The sequence below is a fragment of the Camelus bactrianus genome, chromosome 12 (genome assembly GCF_048773025.1).
Source record: "Camelus bactrianus isolate YW-2024 breed Bactrian camel chromosome 12, ASM4877302v1, whole genome shotgun sequence".
Classification (NCBI taxonomy): Eukaryota; Metazoa; Chordata; class Mammalia; order Artiodactyla; family Camelidae; genus Camelus; species Camelus bactrianus.
The window spans coordinates 57,449,518-57,469,383 of record NC_133550.1 but is presented as its reverse complement, the minus strand read 5'-3'; the positions used below and the strand labels follow the sequence as shown (position 1 = coordinate 57,469,383).

General features: G+C 39.9%; 1 protein-coding gene and 1 long non-coding RNA gene across 6 annotated transcripts in view; both read left to right on the top strand.

Moving 5' to 3' along the window:
• The window catches only part of LOC123615536 (uncharacterized), a 36,743-nt gene extending 21,591 nt beyond the window's left edge, over window positions 1–15,152 (top strand). Inside the window, exons 3-4 of the long non-coding RNA XR_012510886.1 lie at window positions 1,298–11,221; window positions 12,707–15,152. This is a non-coding gene — a long non-coding RNA (uncharacterized LOC123615536). The remainder of the gene's footprint in view (window positions 1–1,297; window positions 11,222–12,706) is intronic.
• The window catches only part of RAB3IP (RAB3A interacting protein), a 149,173-nt gene that overhangs the window by 86,364 nt on the left and 42,943 nt on the right, over window positions 1–19,866 (top strand). Inside the window, exon 1 of one of the 5 annotated variants that reach the window (XM_074375427.1) lies at window positions 18,058–18,243. The exons of 2 other annotated variants lie outside the window; for them this stretch is intronic. The gene's annotated coding sequence lies outside the window, so the exon portion shown is untranslated. Of the gene's footprint in view, window positions 1–18,057; window positions 18,244–18,336; window positions 18,356–18,729; window positions 19,253–19,866 lie in introns of those variants that run through there. 2 more of the 5 variants (XM_074375426.1, XM_010950500.3) reach the window with 2 other exon arrangements.

Here is a 19,866-nt window from a genome sequence, read left to right as displayed (position 1 = left end):
GGACTCCTCTGGAAGGGCTGCAAGAAGGAACCACGCCTCAGAGCCATCCTCTGCAAGGAGGAAGGGGAAGGCATTTTTCTGCTCAAATCCCTCCTGCCTCTCATTTCCCATCGGCCAGGTCTCACTTCTTAGTGGGGGAACTCTCCATATTTTCAGCCCTCGGCAGCCACTCAGGAAGCCGATTTCCATGCTCAGTGAGGGGAAACAAGGACTATGAGGCCCAAGTTTCCAACTTGAACTCCAGCCATTCCAGGGAGCTCAGCAAAGGGTGCAGTGGGGGTGATGGGACTGCCTTCAGAAAAGAGAGGCAGTAGGGGAAATCTGAGAAGCAGCACAAAGATGGCATCCAATACATTTGCTCTGCAAAATGGAAATGTTGCAAAAAATGGAAAAATCCCCAAAATGGACTAATACACTCGTTGTTCTGATATTTGTTTTGTTAAACAGAAAAATCATAGCCATTTTTCCCTGCCAGTATTTTGAGATCCAACTCAACCTTTTTAACAAATGCCTAGGATCCCAGAGAGTAAATATGCCGTTATTTGTTTCGCCACTTCCTTCCTGATGGATGTTCAGGTTGTCCCCAGTTTTCCACATTCTAGTAATTATTCTCAGGCTACATGTACAGTCCTTCTGGGGGACACGTCTCAAGTGCTAAAAATAATTAGAAAAGAAAGATCTTTATAATCAGTCTCCACATTTGTCTGGAGCTTTACTGATCTGATCATTGTGGCTGCATTAATTATGCCCCGTCGCATTTTCCACGGGGTCTGGCAGTTCTGGGTTTCTGCTCCTTCCTGGGATCTGCTGGCTTTTCCAAGAGAGCTCTGCTGCACTGATGAGGAATGCTACTCTAGGAACGAGATTCCTTTCCATTTTTTGCATATGCCCAAAGCCTTTCCATTTGAGTTATCTCATCAGTGAGTAAGTGTCTTGAATAAATAAAGAAATGGAAGTCTATGCATTCTGCCTTGGCTCAGCTTGGGTTTCGCTAGCTCTGTTATGTAGGCAGATGGAAGTAGTCAGGCAATGGCTTAGCGGGAGAACGTGAGGAGGATACTGAACATTCCCTGACTTGGGGTTTGAAGTGTTCATTGATAAGAAAAACACTACCACGTGGGAAATTGTACGTATCTCTTACATCAAAAAACACCTCAGGTTTCAGGCGTGTTTCAAAGGAAAACTCTTTCACTTTTTTTTTTTGTATCTTGTTAATGCTTTGACATCTTGACAGTTTTGAAGGTAATGACTGTATGAGAAGCAACAGGGACTTCATTTGCTTTTTCCTCTTTTCTAGGGCAGCTGGTCCCCCTCGCTCCCCAGCGCACTGTCATAGCCTCTGCTCACCCTGGGACCCTTCCCCTGCTTTCCCTGAAAAAGTTAACTATAGCATTTCTGAAATCTGCAGTTTTCTTGACTTTAATAACCTGTCATTTTATTTTAAGAGTCACCTAACCCCGTAAAACAGTAGATTTTATTGTACTATAGAATACAAGATATTCTTCATTCTTGGGCCCTTTTGATTTCTTTCTCAAAGAAGCTTAATAACGTAGATCTGCTGTAAAATCAAAATCAAAATCTGCATGAAGCTGTGTAAAATATTGATCAGATCCCATAGGACAGATGAAAGTATTATTATTTTAAAATATTTATTTATTGTTTCTTTATTGATGTATAGTTGATTTATGTATATAGCATACTGATTGAGTATTTTTATAGACTATACTCCGTTAAAGGTTATTACAAAATAATGGCAGAAATTCTCTATGCTGAACAATATGTCCTGTTGCTTATCTATTTTAGACACAGTAGTTTGTATTTTTTATTCCCCTACATTGCCCCTCTCCCCACTGGTAACCACTAGTTTGTTTTCTATACCTGTGAGTCTGTTTCTGTTTTGCTATATACATTTATTTGTATTATTTTTTAGATTCCACTATAAGTGATATCATACAGTATTTTGTCTTTCTCTGTCTGACTTATGTCTCTAAGCACAACATTTTCTAGGTCTATCCATGTTGCTGCAAATGGCACTGTTTCATTCTTTCTTTATGGCTGAGTAGTATTCCATTGTCTATATATACCACATCTTCTTTATCCATTCATCTGGTTGATGGACACCTGGGTTGCTACCATATCTTGGCAATTATAAATAGTGCTGCTACAAACATTGGGGTGAATGTATCTTTTCAACTTTAGCGTTTTTATTTTTTTTTTCCAGATACATACCCAAGAGTGGAGCTGCTGGATCATATGGTAGTTCCATTTTTAGTGTTTTGAGGAACCTCCATCTTGTTTTCTATAGTGGCTGCACCAATTTACATTCACCCCAACAGTGTACAAGGGTTCCTTTTTCTCCACATCCTTGCCACCATTTGCTGTAGACTTTTTGATGATGACCATTTTTCAAATGGTGATAAAGGTGTGAGGTGATATCTCATTGTTGTTTTAATTTGTATTATTCTAACAATTAATGATGTTGAGTATCTTTCCATGTAGCTGTTAGCCATCTGTCTGTCTTCTTTGGAAAAATGTCCATTCAGGTCTTCTGCCCATTTTTGATTGGATTGTGGGGTTTTTTTTTTTTGGATATTGAATTGTACGAGCTGTTTATATATTTTGGATATCAACCCCTTGTTGGTCATATCATTTGCAAATGTTTTCTCCCATTTAGTAAGCTGTCTTTTTGTTTTGTTGATAGTTTCCTTTGCTGTGCAAAAGCTTTTCAGTTTAATTAGGTCTCATTTGTTTATTTTTGCTTTTGTTTCTTTCACCTTAGGAGACAGGTCCAAAAAAATTATTGCTACCATTAACGTCAAAGAGTGTTCTGCCTATGTTCTCGTCTAGGAATTTGATGTATGTAAAATTACATTTAGGTGCTTAATCCATTTCTAGTTTATTTTTGTATATTGTGTGAGGAAATGTTCTGATCTCATTCTTTTACATATAGCTGTCCAGTTTTCCCATCACCACTTATTGGAGAGACTGTCTTTTCTCTGGTGTATATTCTTGCCTCCTTTGTTATAGATCAATTGATCAAAGGTGAATGGGCTTATTTCTGGGCTCTCGATTCTGTTCCATTGATTTATGTAACTGTTTTTGTGCCAGTACTGTGCTGTTAGGATTGCTGTAGCTTTGCAGTATAGTCTAAAGTCAGGGAGGGTGATGCCTCCAGCTTTGTTCTTTTTTCTCAAGACTGCTTTGGCAATTCGGGGTCTTTTGTGGTTCCACATGAACTTTAGGATTATTCTAGTTCTGTGAAGAATGTCATGGGTATTTTGATAGGGATTGCATTAAATCTCTAGATTACTTTGTGTAGCATGGCCATTTTAGTGATACTAATTCTTCCAATCCAAGAGCCTGGGATAGCGTTCCATTTCTTTGTATCCTCTTCAGTTTCCTTCATCAGTGTTTTATAGTTGCCAGAGTATGGCTCTTACACCTTCTTGGTTAAGTTTTTCTTTTGATTTTTGATGTGATTTTAAATGGGAATTTTTTTTTGCTTTCTCATTTTTAGTTTATACAAAAGCAACATATTTCTGTATATTAATCTTGTATCCTGTGTCTTTACTGAATTCATTTATTTGTTCCAATAGTTTTTTGATGGTGACTTTAGGGTTTTCTATATATGGTATTGTGTCATCTGCAAATAGTAACAGTTTTGCTTCTTCTCTTCAAATTTGGGTACCTTTTATTTCTTTTTCTTCTCTAATTGCTGGGGTTAGGATTTCCAATGCTATGTTTAACAGAAGTGGCGAGAGTGGGCATCCTTGTATTATTCCTGAATTTAGAGGAAGGCTGTTAGCTTTTCACTGTTGAGTATCACGTAAGTTTCACTTTTTTGTCATAAATGGCCTTTACTGTGTTGAGATATGTTCCCTCTATATCAACTTTGATGAGAGTTTTTATCATGAGTGAATGTTGAATTTTGTCAAATGCTTTCACTGCATCTATTGAGAAGATCATGTGATTTTTATCCTTCCCTTTGTTAATGTGGTGTAGCACATTGATTATTCGTGAATATTGAACCATTCTTGTGTCCCTGGAATAATTAATTCCAATTTAATCATGGTGTATGACCCTTTCTATATATTGTTGGATTCTAATTGCTAATATTTTGAGGATTGTTTGCACCTATATTCATCAAAGATATTGGCCTGTAACTTTCTTTTTTTGTAGTACCCTTGTCTGGTTTTGGTATCAGGGTAATAGTGGTCTTGTAGAATGAATTTGGAAGTGTTCTGTTCTCTTCAGTTTTCTGGAATACTTTGAGAAAGATAGGTATTAGCTCTCCTTTGTATGTTAGGTAGAATTCCCTTGTGAAACCATCCAGTCCTGGGCTTTGTTTGTTGGGAGATTCTTTTTTTTTTTTTTTTATTAAATTACAAATTTAATTTCACTACTAGTGATTAATCTGTTCAGATTGTCTGTTTCTTCTTGACTCAGTCCCGGCAGTTTGTATGTTTCCAGAAATTTGTCCACTTCTTCTAGGTTGTCCAATTTGTTAACTGTTCACAGTATTTTTTAATGATATTTTTGTATCTCTGTGATATTAGTTGTTACTTCTCTTTCATTTCTTATTCTGTTTATTTGGATCCTCTCTCTTTTCTTCTCAGTAACCTGGCAGAAGGTTTATCACTTTTTAAAAAAACAGCTCTTGGTTTCATTGATTTTTTTCTTTTTCTTTTTCTCTTGTCTTTCTAGTTCATTTATTTCCTCTCTGACCTTGATGATTTTCTTTTCTTATTCTTTTCTTTCTTTCTTTCTCTCTTTCTTTCTTTCTTTCTTTCTTTCTTTCTTTCTTTCTTTCTTTCTTTTTCAGACTTTAGGCTTTGTTTGTTCTTCTTTTTCTAATTACTTTAAGTGGTAGTTTAAGTTGGTTATTTGAGATTTTTCTTATTTCTTGAGGAAGGCCTGTATCACTACAAACTTCCCTCTCAGAACCGTTTTTGCTGTATCCTATAGATTTTGGAAAGTTGTGTTTCCATTTTCATTTGTCTGGAGGTATTTTTGATTTCCTCTTTGACTTTTTCATTGACTCACTGGGGTTTTAGTAACATGTTATTTAGTCTCCACATGTTTGTGCTTTTCCCATTTTTCTTTCTATAATTGATTTCTGATTTCATAGTGTTGTGATTTGAAAAAATGCTTGATATAATTTCTATCCTCTTAAATTTGTTGAGATTTGTTTTGTGGCCTAGCCATGTGATCTCTGCTGGAGAACATTCCACGTGCACCTGAAAATAATGTGTATTCTGCTGGTTTTGGATGCAATGTCCTATAGATATCTGCTAAGTTCAACTGGTCTGTTGTGTCATTTAAGATCACTGTTGCCTTATTGATTTCCTGTCTGGATGATCTCTCCATTGATGTAAATGGGCTGTTAAAGTCCCCTACTATTATTGTATTATTGTCGATTTCTCCCTTTATGTCTGTTAATATTTGCTTTATATATTTAGGTGCTCTTGTATTAGGTGCATATATATTAACGAATGTAATATCCTCTTCTTGTATTGATGACTTATTGTTATATAATGCCCTTCTTTGTCTTTTGTATAGCCTTTGCTTTAAAATCTATTTTGTCTGATATGGATATCACTGCCCCTACTTTCTTGTTGTTTCCATTTGCCTGATACATCTTTTTCTATCCCCTCACTTTCAGTCTGTATATGTCTTTAGCTCTGAAGTGACTCTCATAGGCAGCATACAGATGGGTCTTATTTTTTTTAGCCAATCAGCCACCCTATTTCTTTTGACTTGAGCATTTATTCCATTGACATTTGAAGGAATTATTAATAGTTATGTACTAATTGCCATTTTATTACTTGTTTCTGGTTACTTTTATATTTCTTCTCTGTTCATTTTTTTCTTTTCTTTTTGTTTCTTTCCATGTGGACTGATGCTTTTCTTTTGTAGTATGCTTGAGTAAGTTTCGTTTTGGTTTTTGTGTATCTATTGTAGGTTCTCATCAGAAGTGTTCATTCTTTGAAATACTGATGTTTACATTTTATGGATAATCAGGAACTCATATGTGTGTGCTTGAATTCTCTCCTGATGATATTCAAAACTATGGATATTTTAGGATAATATTAAAAGAGTCCTCTAAAATTATTTAGCCAACTATTAAAAAATTTTTTTAAATTAAAGTATAGTCAGTTTACACTGTTGTGTCAATTTCTGGTGTATAGCATATTGTTTTGGTCATACATATACATATATATGTTCCTTTTCATATTCTTTTTCATTACAAGTTACTATAAGATATTGAATATAGTTCTCTGTGCCATACAGTATACTCATGTTTATGTATTTTATATATAGTTGTTAGTATCTGCAAATCTCACACTCTCAGTTTATCCCATCTCACCCCCTTTCCCCTCTGGTAACCATGTTTGTTTTCTATGTCTATGAGTCTGTTTCTATTTTGTAAATAAGTTCATTTGTGTCTTTTTTTAAGGTTCCACATGTAAGTGATATCATATGGTATTTTCTTTCTCTTTCTGGCTTACTTCACTTAGTATGACAATCTCTAGTTTCATCCATGTTGCTGCAAATGGTATTATTTTATTCCTTTTTATGGCTGAGTAGTATTCCAGTGTGTGTGTGTGTGTGTGTGTGTGTGTGTGTGTGTGTGTGTGTGTGTGTACACATACCACAACTTCTTTATCCAGTTATCTGTCAATGGACATTTAGATTGCTTCCATATCTTGGCTATTGTAAATAATGCTGCTGTGAACATTGGGGTGCATATATCTTTTTGAATTAGAGTTCCCTCCAGATATATGCCCAGGAGTTTGGTAATTACTGGATCATATGATAAATCTATTTTTAGTTTTTTTAAGGAATCTCATACTGTTTTCTACAATGTCTGCACTAAACTCCATTCCCACCAACAGTGTAGGAAGGTTCCCTTTTTCTCCACATCTTCTTCAGCATTTATTGTTTGTGGACTCTTTAATGATGGCCATTCTGTTAGTCAACTATTAATAAAAACACACATATAGCCCAATAAAACCAGGGATAATTCACAACTCTTGGCTAGGCCTTACCTGAACCTCATAATTACAATATGCTGGAAATTTCAAGACCTCAAGAAACAGACTAATTAAGAATTTGTATTGTTCATTTACTCTTTATAAAATATCATGCTAAGCAATATTTAGATATTTCCTGCACTGCTTCCACTTCTTTGCCTCAAGGTCAGATTCTACAATGATCTGAATCATCTGGGCCTTGAGCTGGCATTGCTGGCATTGAACTGGGGACAGATGCTCATTCCTTGCAGCCAAAATTGTCTGCCTGTCTGGAAAGATTTATCTCACTGGGGGATGATGTCAGAGTATTTTTGGTCCTGAAAGATATTTACCTAAAGCAAAATCTCATTGATTAATTTCAATTATGTCAATGACAATACCGTTATATATGCAACTGAACAATTCTTGAGATGTCTGGCCTGTATTCAACAGTGTATCCTGAATTTCTACTCCAAATTTGTGTTACTGATAGTTGCTATCAGCCTGAATTTCAGCAGTTTCGTGAAAGGGAGCCATGTGGACAGAAATTTAGGACAATTTTGTGATTCATATGCCAGATCTCGAATTCTAATTGTGTCTTTTTTTTGATAGCACAGTTTCCTTTTGGGCCTGTGAAATTAAATTCCTTTTATAACCAAGCTGCACAAATAGTAGAGATACTTGGTAATTTAAACGCATCTTGAGGATTCTACACCAAAAACAGCTGCAGAAACTTAAAGTGTGGTTCATATATTCATCAAAATATGTGGCTTCTGAAATTTGGACTTTATTTCTACCAAAATAGTTCAGCAACACCTCAAAATCCATAATTCCATTAGGCTCAGAGCAGTTGCCGTGAGCTCAGTTCACATGGCTGGTTTGGGTCTGAGATCTTCACTTCCTGAAACAAGAGCCCTTCCTTTCCCCTGTGGTTTCGAGCTCAGTATATTCAGATGTTTCATCAGACCAGCAGGAAAGCCAGCCTCTTGGGCCCCTGCATGTTGAGCAAGCTGGGCCTCTGAGAGCCCTTTCATTCCCCAAAGTCCTTGACCTCAAAATATCTGTTTAACAAGTCCCCATAACCCAGCCTTCTGACTTCATTAAAATAAATCCAAACTGTACACACTGCTTTATTTTTGTCCAACCTGGTGATGGTTAAGAGCACAAGTACGAAAAATGTTGACGACCGTAACTCCATTCTTACACCAGGAAAAGAATCTTTCTTACACAAGTCAAGTCACAAATTTGCCTGATGAATGATGCAAGGAGCATCAGACTTCTCCTTTGTTTTAAATTAGGACTGAGGCATCCCCTCCTCCTCTTTCATTAGGGTACCCCACGTATAGTAAATACCGTGTTTGTACCAAACTTCTCAAATTCCTTATTGGCAGAGATAGCCCTTGAAAAGTTCTGTGTTCTAGCTAATCAGAGGCAGTTAGGTCATCTACTTTATAGCATTCCAGTCTATACATTTGGCATGAGGATTGTACATCTTACATTTAAAACAAAATAAAAATTTTTACATTGTTTGTTGGTTAAGTGTGTGTGTATCACAGGGGTTTTCACACTTTTTTTTTTTTTTTACATCTGCAAGTTCAATATGTAAAGGAAATAAAAGAGAATCCAGATGTACTAAAAGGGATTGAGACACAAAATCCCCAGGCCTGTTTGAAGCCCATTTTGATGCATAGTCAATTTTTGTGACTTAGTCCATAGGTATATGATAAGAAGATATATTCTTATTCTCATATATATTTATATAAACTTATACATATTCTCATATACTCATAAGTACTTATAAATATCTATGTATGTATATAATCTACCTTATTAATCATGTTATTTAAGTCTTCTCTACCCTTATTTTATTACTCTTTACGAAGTGATTAGTCATGGTTTCTATTGATTTCTTCTTGAATTTCCTGCAGTTTTTGCTTTATAAATTTGAATGCTATGTATCTGTACGGATGTTTGTAAGTGTGAGATCTTAATTTTTCAGTTCATTCTTTATAGTTATAAATGAACAATCTCTGTCTTTGTCTTTGTCTCAGTTAATGCTTTTTTCCCTGAATGAAGCTTTGTTTGAGATTTAATTTTGATCTTGGCTTCAACTGCTTGGTATGCCTTTGTCTATTTTTGTTTTAAATCACTTTGTTTTCATTATCTGATGTATATAGCATATAGTTGGGGCTTGATTTGATAGTCCATCTGAGAAAAATTTTCAATTAATTGGTAAGTTTAATCTTTTTACATTTATTGAAACAAAAATTATATTTTATTTTAGTCTGTCATTTTTTGTTATGCTTTTGGTTTCCATAACTCATTAATTTTTTGTCACTATTTGGCCTGTTTATGCTTTCTGTATGCATGTTTTTTTGAGTTTGAAAGGCATGTATTTTTTCCAGTGGATGTATTAATAATACCTTTATAACCATTTTTCAGGTATTATTCAAAGCAGTGAGCAATATGTTTCCTGTTCCTCATCTTCTCATTCTCTAACTATAAAACTTTATTGTAATGTTTACCTTATTTCTTTTCTCTTTCAGCTTCTTTTGGTTGCTTCACAGCTATATTGTCAAGATTTATAAACTTTACTCTCTGTTCTATGACCATAATTCTCACATTTGCTTTAGACTTAATTCTACAGATAAATGGACTCAAGGATCATTGCCAGCTATTTTTTTCTAACTTCATGGTTGGCAAAAATTCATCCTCTACTAATGTCCTATAAGAGGGCTCATGAAAACCATATTGCTTGTGTATTCAAAAATGTTGTCTATTATATTTGTACTTGAACAAGTTTCTCTAGTATAGAATTCTTGGGTACAAAAATCTTTTGGCTCAGATTTTGATGATTTTTTTTCGCCTTGTAGATGTCTTGATCATTTTAATCTAGCTACCCAAAGAATTTTTGTTAGCTTTGAAATCCATTAGCTTTATTATGGTAGGTCTTAGTTTGACTGTTCTGTGCCATTTTTTTTCTTTGGGATATTTTATACCCCTTCTATCTATAGATTTAGGCCTTCTTATATTCCTGAAAAGTCTCTCAAAATATTTATCTAAGTTTTTTTTTCTCTCTGAATATTGAGATTATTTTCTTGGTTTTCTTTCTTAGTTATGCATATATTGAATTTCTTTGGTCTCTCTAGCATTTACATTATTTTCTCACTAATCCTTTTAAATAGTTCATTCATTTCTATTTCATTTTGTTTGCTTTTCTCAATACGGTATTCTTTGAGTCTTTAAAAATATTTTCTTTTTTGTTGTTTTTCTTTAATAAGTGTTTATTCTCCTTTGTGCTCTTTCCAAGTCTGCCTTCATTTTTTGAGAGTTTAATTTTGTTTTCCTCCCACTTCTTTCAATTCATGTTTGAACTTCTTTTGCGGTTTTGCTTTATTTTTTAATATTTCAAGTGAAGAGAGTTAAGAAAGTTGAGTTAAGTATAGTCATCAGTGCATGTCACATTAACATAACTGACTCATGCAAGGCCAGTCTTATTTATTTCTTCCTTTTTATTCCTGTTCCTAACCCCCACAGGCAAGCACTCATGTGTACAAAATGTGTATCTTTTAATGTGTTTTTGTTAAACGTGTATTGTTTTTATGTATATACTTTTAAATGAACAGACATGGTAATGATTATATATATCTATTCTTTTTTCAATTAACGTCATGTTTTTAAGATCCAGCCATGTGGCTTCGTGGCCCTCTAATCAGTTGCTTCTAATGTGGCATAAAACTCCGTGGTGTGTATTTATAACGTTTTACTTACTCACTCTCCTGGTGATGGACATTGTGCTTCCAACTCCCTGCCACCACAAATGACCTGGTGTCTTAGCCCATCTGGGTTGCTATAACACAATGCCATAGTCTGGGTAGCTTACGAACAACTGACATTCATTTCAAAGATCCTCTTCCAAGCTGCATCCTTAACTTTAAAAATTTATGGCTATGCATTTGGTTAAAAATTTCTTTCACTTAATGGCAGCCTTTTTTAAAAAGAGAACTTTAATTTGCCTTTTTCCCCCTATTCCCTGCTTTTTTTGTTCTTATGGTAAGAAAGTATGTATGCTGGTTCCTTTTGGATTGATCACTCATCTTTGAAGAAGTTTCCAAGACGCATAACTTACAAAAGGTTTGTGCTGAGGAGGGGCCTGGACCACGTGCCAGCCTAACAGGAATTCTCCCCATGGCACAAAAGATGTGTAGGTGGGTTCCTTTCGCTTCTGCTTCTAAGATAAACTGGGGTTTCAGGGCTGCTCACGTTGCAGGGTCCATCTTGGCCGTCTTGCCTCACTGACAGAATGCTTCTTGCATATATGGCATGTCTGAATGATTCCTCCTCCAGCTGTGTCTTACCTCCTTCTCTTTCATAATAAATCAGGTTGAGGGGAGGCATAGCTGCCAACACACATACTTGGTTCCCTTGTTTCCAGTGAAGGATTCTTGGTTTTGCCCCGAAGTTAAGTGTCGAAGTGTATTTTGTGGACGTCTTCTGAAATCTACAGGCGTCGACATCTTTCATCAGAGTCACTGTACCTCCGTGTAGATTGTAGTTCAGGGTTTCTGGTGTCTCCTGTTTACAGGACAAATGGATTTTGCATGTTTGCATGTCATTGACTTTGCTGCTGGGTAATTTCTGAGAGTAGGGCCTATGCTAAACAAACACCTCACGTGATTCTGATGCTGGTGGTTCACCAACCACAGCCGCTCAATAGAATTAACTGACCAGTCCACAAGGGCACCGGCATTTGTGTGAGGTCTCTTGGTATATGTAATAGAAGAGATACTGCTTTTATAAATAAGAGTGGCTGAGATAACATAAGTAGCATAGAGAAGGGACTGAGACGGGGATGTTTTCCTTGGAGAACGGAGAAACTTTTTTTTTTTCCTATCTCAGAAATACTTTGTGCTCTGTTCAATTGAGTGGCATTTAGCACACAAATGATATCCAATAAATACTGATGAATGGCGACATCAAAATAGGGCAAAGTTTAATAGAAAAAAGTCTCAGACGTCCCAGAAGTGACCCAAGAAATTCAAGTTACCTATAGTTTATGAGACCAACCAGGAAAGTTCCCTTAGGGTCATCGTAACCATATGGTAGATTATTAATTTATGGATGTGTTAGACACAGTGCCTGTAACTTCTCTCCTATTCCTACCCCCAGTATTCTTTGTGGCAGACCACTAGTTCTCCATTCTTCTTGGGCAGATGAAGCCTTATAGCCATGCTTGGCCATGTGAAAATGTTCTCATGAAGTAATGAATCCTACTTTATTTTTCTTCATAGCGTGCCTCATTACTTCACATATTATTATGTATCTATTCCTGTATTGACTGTCTCCGCTAGAATGCAAGAGCCATAAAGGCCAGGACAGTGCCTTATTCTCTGTCATATGCCCAGGATCTTAATCAGCACTTGGCAAGTAAGGGACACTCAGTAAATAAGGGAAGAGATGCCCAAAAGGATTACTGTGAAGGCGTAGGGATTATGAGATATTACAGGACATGTGGGTTCCCAGTATTCCTATAATGAGGATGACTAACAGGACTTGTAAAGGATAGTTTATCCTGATTTGAGCTTGAATAATCACTCAGTTGAGCTTGAATAATCACTCTCCCTGTGTACGCTTATTTTCAAATTCGTATGTGCAAAGAGAAGGGAATTGACTGGGTTTATTTCACTCAACAGGATGGAGGATCCCTGTTGGGACCCCTGTTATTGAAGGCTGACCTTCCTCACATCCAATCTCACCACCCAGGGTTGCTTTCGGCTCGGGCAGCGATGCAGGTCCAGTTATTAATGGTCAGCATGGCATGGTTGGTTTCTCTTAATTGTATAATGGCGTGAGTCATAGCAACATTGTGCGGAAAGACCATCTATCCTCGCAAGAATGTGGTGACTATTGCTGGTACTCCCATACTTTCAAAGCCAATATTGTCCTTTCAAAACAGCTGCTTCAGGGCGTTGTCTGTATGTATTACATTTGCTGCAAATGTATCTGAAAGCGTTTCTTAGATGTCCTGTTTTGAATCGCCTCAACTTTCTGAGTCTGTTTCCTCATTTGTGAAAATCGGTGGTGAGGGGAGATGACTTAAAGCTCTCCTCTAGCTCCAATATTTTATGACTGTAATTACTTTCAGAACTTTCATAGCATGGTTGTGAACATTCCCCATTATATCAAACATCGTCTCTTTGAATGTAGATTTGATTTTTTGGAACAGATAAAATTTATCGGAGCCAAATCTTTTAATACGATGTATGACAAAGGTAGATGGGACTGTTTTGAAAGCTTGGAATTATCGTGCTAGCCTTTATTTCTGTATATTCATTTGCAAGTGGCAGAAAACTCAACACAAATTGGCTGAAGCAAAGAGAAAATTACTGGCTCATATAACTAAAATGTTCAGGGTCTCCGGCTTCAGTCACAGCTGGATCCAGGAACCATGCCTGGTTTTCTTATCTCTCAGATTTGCCTTCTCCCTGTTAGCTCCATCCTTAGGCATGTTCTCCTTTCGGTGGCAAGATCGCTGCCAGCAGCCTCAGGCTTATATTTGATCTTCTCAGCAATCCTCACAGAGAGGAAGATTCCCAGAGTCCCAGACTGGATTTTAATTGGCCCTGCTTGAATCATTTGCTTATCATGAACTAATCACAGAGACCAGGACGATTCTCCAACTGCCTGGGTCACATGCTCACCCTTGAAGTTCCATTTGAGTCAGTGGACTGAACACGGTGGAAGGGTATTTCCCCAAATAAAATCATTGTGCTGATCTTGAAAAGGTGTATTGGATGCTGAACATGAGAGAGAACCCTTCTTTCTGATCACTTGCTGATTTGACAAATTCATTCTTTGAAATATTTCTCTTTTCCTGGTTTTGCTGCATTGTAGGCACTCACTAGCTCATAGCAGCCTCCTATCTAATCTCCTTGCCTGAGCCATCTCCCCACCCCCCCACCACCCACATGCTTTCTAGGCATGGCCACCTCATTACTACAGCACTGGTTTGATCATTTTACTCTCCAGCTCAAAATCTTTCAGGAACTCTCTTCTGACTCCCAAATTCCATATTCTTCAGTCTGGCATTGAAGATCTTCCACAGTCTGGCTCCCACATATATTTCCAGGCTTCCCTCTCTGCCTGCACTTGTCCCAGGTGCATTGCTCACCCACATGTTTTCCTCTATTTGTATGTTCTGCCCCAGCACCCCATTTCTCTCATCCTAAGTCTGACATTGGATGATGAGCCAGATACTGCTGCTTGTCTCCAATATCTGTTCTCTTCTTCTTTATTATTAGAACCGTTGATATCTAGCTGGGCATGTGGCCACTCAACAGAGATTACATGTTTGACCGTCACTTGTAGTTAAGTTCTGACCAATAAGATGTAAGTGCAGTGATGTATACAACATCTGCAAGTCGTCTTTCTGCTAGCTGGAATAAGGATGTGATGGCTGGAGCTCGAGCAGCCTACCTGATGGTAGAAGGTGCATCTTCAGGATGGTGAAGCCACATGATGTAAGGAGCCTGTGTCCCTGTTGATCAGAGAGCCACCATATCAACTCTGCACTGCCTACAATTACATGAGAGGAATACACTATTTTGTTTACATTACTGTTATTTTGAGTTTGTAGCTGCACCAGAAACCAATCTTTCCCTGAAAATATATTATTTAGGAAACTTTTCTGGTGACCAATAACAGGAATGCTTTCAAAGTCAAGCAAAACGGGGTAATTATTTTAAGGATACAAGGATGTCTTCCAGCACCTACGAGCAGGGATAAAGGAAGATGTGGGAATAGACTGGAACCTGGGACTGAAACATTGCAGGAAAGCTTGGAGATCATGTCATTGTCTCATCGGTCCTCCCTTCCCTCTTACTGCAGATGATTTACGTACCTGTATAGAGAAGCAAAAAATAAACATTTGTTTAATGAACGGCAATTTATGTGTCTGTGATATAAACCTGATCCAAGACCAATTCTCAAAACATTTCCTTATATGTAGATGGCTTGTTAAAGTAACTTTCTTGCAGGGAATCATACATCTCAGAGTCTAAGCCCTTCTGTCAGCCCCTTTTCTCAGGCCTCTGGTTTGTTCAGTTGCTTATTCCCACATCGGAAAAAAGGGCCCGAAATGCAGAGCTGTCCCTGCTTGATCTCATGAAAGACACTTTAGAGACAGCGCTGCTTTAATGGCAGTTGTGAAGGCAAATTTTTATGGGACGCAAGCCCTGGCCCACAACTATTTTGCTAGTCGAGGAAATGATAGGTTATTTTTGGTACCTTTTTCCCTAGCCAGCTTTTTGTTTGTTTGATTTTTGCATTGTTATTATTTACTGCCTGTGTTCTTGCTTTTACCTAGTTTTTGCCTTGAGGGTTTCTTATGTTCTTGTCAGCTTACTATTTGATAAGATGTTTTATATGTTTAATCTAGCACTTTGAGTTGCTTTTGGTGGGGGAATCAGCCAATCTCTAGTCTGCCATACTGCTGGTCACAAAGTCCAGCATGCTTTTTAAAGAGTTTTAACTTCATTTGTTTGTACGATATTACCCTGCAGTCTGAAGACCAGGGCCCTAACTCTGGTGGTCCAAGATCCCCCTCTGTAAAGATGAAGAGACACTACCTCCACCTACATCAAACTGTTTTTTTTTTTTTTTTTTTTTTGGTAAAGGACTTGTGTGATCATTAATCTGGAGTCAGTTTGAAACTGGAAAGTACCATGAAAATATACAATGTTTTCTGAACTTGAAAAACAAAACAGAGGCAAACAAGCAATAAAAGTCGAAGCTAAGGCTAACAACCTTAGAATGATTTGTTCAGTTACACATTTTTAGATAGTTGCACTCATTTCCTTTGTTTTCTGGCCCCAGGTATGGATAGGGAAGTTTGAAAATTAAGAAATACATTATTTGATGTGTGGTATTTGACATCAATTATATAATTTATCTTTCAGTGAACGAGAAAGAAGGCAAATTTGAGCACACTATAAAATCCATCCTCACGTTTTTAAAGTGCGTGAAGTGTCTGTCCCTTTAGTATACGGGTGAGCAATCTAATTTGGGATGTCACAGCACTTTATGTATTTTGCAGGCTGAGATTCTGAATGTCTACCATTCTGTAGTGTATTTTGGTCTCTGTGCTGCCAGGAAGCATGATCGGTAATGACTCAGATAGCTCTTCTCATTCTCAAACTGTGTTAGCGGGTTAAATCTGTGAGAGGAGGCACCTCTAAGTCCGTTCCAAAGAGCCTTGTGGGTGACAGGTGATTTGCAAATGGACCGACATGGAACTCAGGCACATGGCTATTGATTACTATTTCCTGCAGATGCACGATGTCTTAGGTCCTATGTAGAAGTCAGCATAGGACCTGTCCTCTAAACACGTATATACCAAGACAGTGTATCTGGATGTATGTCATTCACTCAGTCTGCAGCTGGAGAAGCCAGTCCCTCCTACATGTCAGGCCTTGCGCCTACTCTCAAAAACTTCATAGGAAAATGGGCTAAACCACAATTACCATTCAATGTGATCAGTGCTAGAATGAGATAGTGCTACGGGAGCACAGTGAGGGGCATTTGCCCACACTGGGGCGGGACAGGGCTGGGTGGCCAGGATCAGGGAAGGTTCACAATGGAGTTGATGCCCGGACAGAATAATGAAGGATAAGCAAGAATGAGCTAGGGAAGGAAAAGGTGGAGGGTCAGGGCATAACAAGAAAAAGGAGCAGCACACGTGAGGACAACACATGAGTATGGCAGGACTGGAAAACACAAGGTAGCCTGCTGTATGTTGAGTTTATTCATTGCACTTAGTTGTTACTGACATATTTGTCTTCTTCACTATGTTTGAGTCCTTGGATTATGGAGATTGTGTGTAATGGTTTCTCTGGTCCCATGTCAACCAATAGGCACATGGATAGAGCACGATAAATGTTTGATGAATGAATGACATGGTGGAAGGTCATGTCTAGTCGCAGTGAATAAGAGATAGGACAGATCTAGAATTTGGGGGGAATTAGAATGGATAGGAGATATATTGGTGGTGGAGTATTAAAGAGTAATGACTTTCTAGGTTTCTGTTTGGATTCTAGGTGGATGGTAATAATAATAATGTTATTAATAATAGGTAATATTCATGAGGCACTGTGTCAAGAAGTAGACTAAATATTTTACATATATTAAACCATTTATCTCTTAACGACTTAGTGAGGTAGTTAGTCTTATTATCCTCATTTACTAGGATTATTAAGGATCAACTCACTGACACAGCTAGCAGGTGCCAGACTCAAACCCAGGAATTCTGTCTGATTCCTATACTATAGCAGACACATAACCTACTCTTCTTTGCTGCCTCTAATTGGTAAGATCAATGTACAGAGTGCTGGTCCTATTCAATATATATATATCGCATAAATTGCATGCATCTCTTATCAAACAGAGTCACACACTATGATGTGTCTGCCTCTTTTTGATCAGATTTTTGGGAGCTTGGTTTGTATTATCACTTTTCCTCTCTGGAGGACCCACTTCCTGGGTGGAAGTGTCATAAAAGAGTTGACACAAAAGACGAGAGAAGGCAGGTTACAGAAACGACATTCTCGAATGCTCCAGCAGCTGCTGGAATGCTGGGATCCAGGTTCCATCAGACTCCCCCTCCTCCCATCCATCCCCGAGAGACCACACACACACACACACACACACACACACACACACACGTTGTAAGGTACACATGGACGCCGAGGCTCAGGCTGGTTCTAGAGGTCCTCAGTTCACATCGGAGGCTCCTTGTCCGACTCCTGGGGAGCCCAACACACTCGAAGTGAACCCGAGACCGCCTGTGGAGCGCAGGGTAACAAGGCTCCGCGCCGGCTCGCGCTGGTTCCCAGGGAAACCGCCCGCAGAGGCACCTGGGGCCCCCGCCGGGCACCTGCGAAGAGCCCCGCCCGGCGCCAGGGGGCGCGGGAGCGCGTCGGCCCCTCCGGCCCCACGCCCGCCCCGCCCCCGTCTTCCCTCCGCGGGGCCGGCCCGCTCCCGGCTCGCGGCCCCGCTCCCGGCGCAGGCGCAGTCCCGCGCTCCCTCGGCGGCTCTCCTCGCAGAGCACCCGCCGCGGCGGAGTGGAGCGGCGTCCGCCCGCCGACCTCCTCCGCCTCTCGCTGCCTCGGGGCGCGCTCTGTGCGGCTGTGCGAGCGCCCCTGAGCGCGGGCGGCAGCCGCGGTGGGTTCGTCAGGTGAGTGCGGCCGCGGGAGGGAGAGGCCCCGGGCGCCGAGCACCGCCCCCCTCGGCGCCCGCGCGCCCGCCTCCTGCGAGCCGGCCTGGAGGGGCGGCCGCGGCAGGTGCAGGTGCGGCGGAGGGCGCCGCGCGCGCGCGGGGGGGACCCGGCGAGCGCGCTCCCCTGCCTGAGCTCGGGGGCTCCGGGACCCCGGCCGAGGCGGCGGCGGCCGGGCCTGGGCGCCTCGGCGCCTCGGGGCGCCCCCCTGGGGCGGCTGGGGGGCGTTGGCGGCTCCTCCCGCGTCCCCCGGGCCCGGCGCGTTACTCATTAACTGCGCCGTCCCGAGCGCCGGAGACGCAGAGCCGGACGCCCGGTTACCTGCCGGCGGGGCGCGGGCCCGGGGTCGCGGAGCGGGGTCTAAAGAGAGTTCCCGATCAAGTCGGGGACCCGGCGCCGCCGGAGCTGGACAGGGCGCGGCAGTGCGCTTGGAGCGGGGCTCCACACCGAGGCGTGGGGGTCACCGTCGGGGGGGGTGCCGGCGGAGCCTGGGGGGCAGGAGCCAGCGCCCGGAGTCGCGCCTTGGAGGCAGCTCGGTTCAGCCTGACTTTTGTTTCGGGGAGTTGGGACGAGCTGCACGGGCGTAATTGTAATTACGCCGCCCTTCCTGCGTGGACATCTCGCTCCGGCCGCCCAGGGAAAAGCGAGCTTAATGGACTCTGGAAGGGGTGGTGGTAGGTGGAATCTGCAGCACGTGAAGAGTTGCCGGTTGTTTATGAGATTAAAAAAAAAAACAAAACAAAACCCAAATTTGTAATGGCTGAAGGGTAAAGTCTTGAACATTAAGAATGCTGAGTTAATAATACTGATTCCGAAGAGGCAGACAGTTTAGTTTCGTGGAAATGGAGCAAATTCCGAAGCTACCTGTTTTCCACTCTTCTGTTTCCCCTCCAACTCCTTCCTTGCAGGATAGAGAAAGAGCCGGGTAATCTTTCGCGGTGGAATGATTACATAATTGGAGGAGAGGCCGGTAAGAGGATTAAAACAAAACTGTTGTGTATCTATTGCAAGACCCGGTTTCTGTTCATTATCCTCATCCTTATTTTGTTGTTCATTGCATTTTAAAGGAAAAAAAAATGGTGAATGACATATCAAGGAGAAAAGGGGCAGAATGGAGAAAAGAGGCAGAATGGATTTGTAGACCAGTCGTAGTAAATATTTGATTCTGTTAAATATTTCACCAGTTTTATGGGGCCTTGTTCTCTTAACATTTGTTATTTATTTACTAGTATCGTGCATTTTGATAGGACTCCTCATGTTTGGACAGATACTGTATCCTAAATATGGTTTATGTGATCTAATCGTAAAGCCCTTGTGGAATTTATAGAAATAAACTTAGCAGTTATACAATTTTAATTATTATAATAGTGTATTTCTTACTTTTAGCAGAAAAGCCTTTTCATTTTTTTCTTTTTCCACTACCGTAATGTTAGCTATTAGTGCGTACCTTTGTGAACCAAAGTGGATACATTTAATATAACTCTACCTTGTGTGTTTGGCAAACATCTCACCTGTATTGAGTACCTCTAACTTTTCACCAGGACGGCTGTTTGATGTTCAGCTGCTTTGTGAAGTTTCTAATTA